General features: G+C 47.8%; 1 pseudogene; it reads right to left on the minus strand.

Annotated features, from left to right (window-relative positions):
• Positions 1-250: 250 nt before the first annotated feature.
• LOC139019275 (pre-mRNA-splicing factor 38A pseudogene) lies at positions 251-1144 on the minus strand (annotated as a pseudogene).
• Positions 1145-2288: the final 1144 nt, after the last annotated feature.

Below are 2288 nucleotides of genomic sequence, written 5' to 3' on the forward strand. Positions count from 1 at the left end.
TCTGCTGGCTATTTGCTGCCCAGTGGGTGGGCTATTGTGTGGTTCTCAAAAAGAGACACAAAACTCAAAACCTCTTTTATTTAAAAAGAAAAACATATGGAGAATCTTTTAGGTTAAAACAATAAGAACAACAACAGAAAACCCTAAAGTATTCTCAAGGCTGCCTCAGGAGAAGATGTGAATCCTTCCACAGAGAGAGATGACTTCACATGTGCAGGAGGCCATTCGAACTAAACCCCACCCGGGCCCATTACTCCTTCCCTCTGTGGCTCTTCCTGTGGCCCTTCTTAGATCGATTTGAGTGGCACCTGCATCTGTGACTATGGTGATGACCTGTGGACTTGGAGCAGGAGGTGTGTGGTCTATCGCAGGACCTGCAGTGGTGATTTCTTAGACTCCTACACTGATACCTCTCTGGGACACGAGGGGAAGGGCTCCTTATTTTGAAACTGGGTCTCTGCCTACTGGGATCCCAGTACCAACTTCTTCTGTACCACAGGGTGGGAGAGCGATGGGGCTAGTCCAAGTTCCGGTAGCTTCTCCCCCGGTGATGGAGTGATGGTATCCTCTCCAAGCTCACATCCTTTTTTTCCTGCTGTTCAGTGGACTTGACATCATCCATGTCCTGGTCCAGAGCACTAGCTGCAATTGCTCAGCTCCCTCGAGCACATAGTGTTTCCGTTGCCAGGCCAGAATGACATCACGGACTCTCACTTTGAAGAAGTTTATCAATGAACTCATCTACATGCATCAGTTCAAACTTTGCATTTCAGTTCTTGCTCCTAATTATTCTGTTGACATTGCCAGAGGCTCCAAGTACTTTTAGGAATCAATTGCATTGCCTGTGAGCCTCATGGAAAGTGCTTCCAACATGCAGGCAAACAGAAGTCTTCATTTTTTATAAACTCAACAATGATGTCCTTCTCCGCCTGAATCTGAAGCCGTTTCAAGGTCAATCACAGAAAGGGAGACACTACCCACAAACCTTAATGCCATGACTTTATGGACCACAAGTCTGGGGGTCAGTCCAAAGCACTCCTCTCTCCAGTGTGGGACTCATAGATTCGAGTCTGAATGATCTTCACCTGATATGGAGGGAGGTGCCATGGATGCTCTGATCCTCCGTCACTATGAAGTTCACCATTTTTAGAGCCTGTTGCCCTTATTGCGTGCCTTCATTAGCTGCTTCTTGGATGTGCCCTGACTGAGGATCGGACCCACAACATGGACCTATCTGGATGACCCTCTAGCCACAGAGCTACGGGACCAGGGCTTGAATGAGTTCGCAGTGTCCTCCTTCTTATTTATCTCCTCTCCAAGGCACATACTCAGCTCCTCCCCCCTACCCCACGGTGACCCCTCCCCCAGGTGAGTCCTGCTGATCTGTAACCTACTCACATAGCACCAGCATTTCCCCACCCCAGCAGCGTGTGTCTTTGTGCAGAACCAGATTTCTCTTACATTTTATGAGGTTGAGTTTCTCACCCATTGCCTGTATCGCTCCCAGGCTTTGTTTACAGTCCTTGGAAAGACCTCATCCCTGTGTTGATTTTGGGTGCAGTTGTGGAACTGGTGAGTGGGGTAGGGGTTAGTGTTGGGGTGAAGTCAAAAGAAAAGGGAGAAAAGGGGAGGGGAGGAATATATGTGAACAGAAGGAGACTTTATCCTTTGATCTCGCAGTATGCATTGAGATGATAGTACACTGCATGTTCATGATGTTTCCTTGAGATGTACATATGAAGCCAGACAACCGAGGTGTCCAGGCTGCCTGTCCTACTTGAGCCAATAAAGCACAGACAGGGTGGAATCATATATGAGCATTTATTCCAATAATGCCGGTGGTATGGGAGAGCAGCAGGTCACGCAGGAAGATCTGCTCTGTACCCCACTCTCCCATAAGCCAGCGGGCTGTACGGGGAACAAGGACAAAGTTTCCATGGGGAAGTGGGCAAAAGGAGTAAGGATGGGTATAATGGTCACAGATTACAGGCAATGTGGGCAGTGTGGGCTGGGGGGTTGCAAAGGGCAGGGGGCATCCGGGACTCCATTGTTTCCTTTCCTCAACAAGGTTGTTAATCTTTCCATGATAGTGGGCAGCTCCCACATGGGGAGGATGGCAGCATTTCCGGGTGAGCTCCCAGGTCCAGCATGTAACTCCCAGCCAGGTTAGAATGTGCTTTCTTAAATCAGAACAAACAATTATGGGTATGAGTAATGTTTCTTATAATTATTTTTTATGCATAATAAGTAGTCCCAAATATTCTATTTCTGCCACTGACATGTACACT

The sequence above is a fragment of the Myotis yumanensis genome, unplaced genomic scaffold (genome assembly GCF_028538775.1).
Source record: "Myotis yumanensis isolate MYYU_CA2020_CCGP unplaced genomic scaffold, mMyoYum1.0.hap1 SCAF_11, whole genome shotgun sequence".
Lineage (NCBI taxonomy): Eukaryota > Metazoa > Chordata > Mammalia > Chiroptera > Vespertilionidae > Myotis > Myotis yumanensis.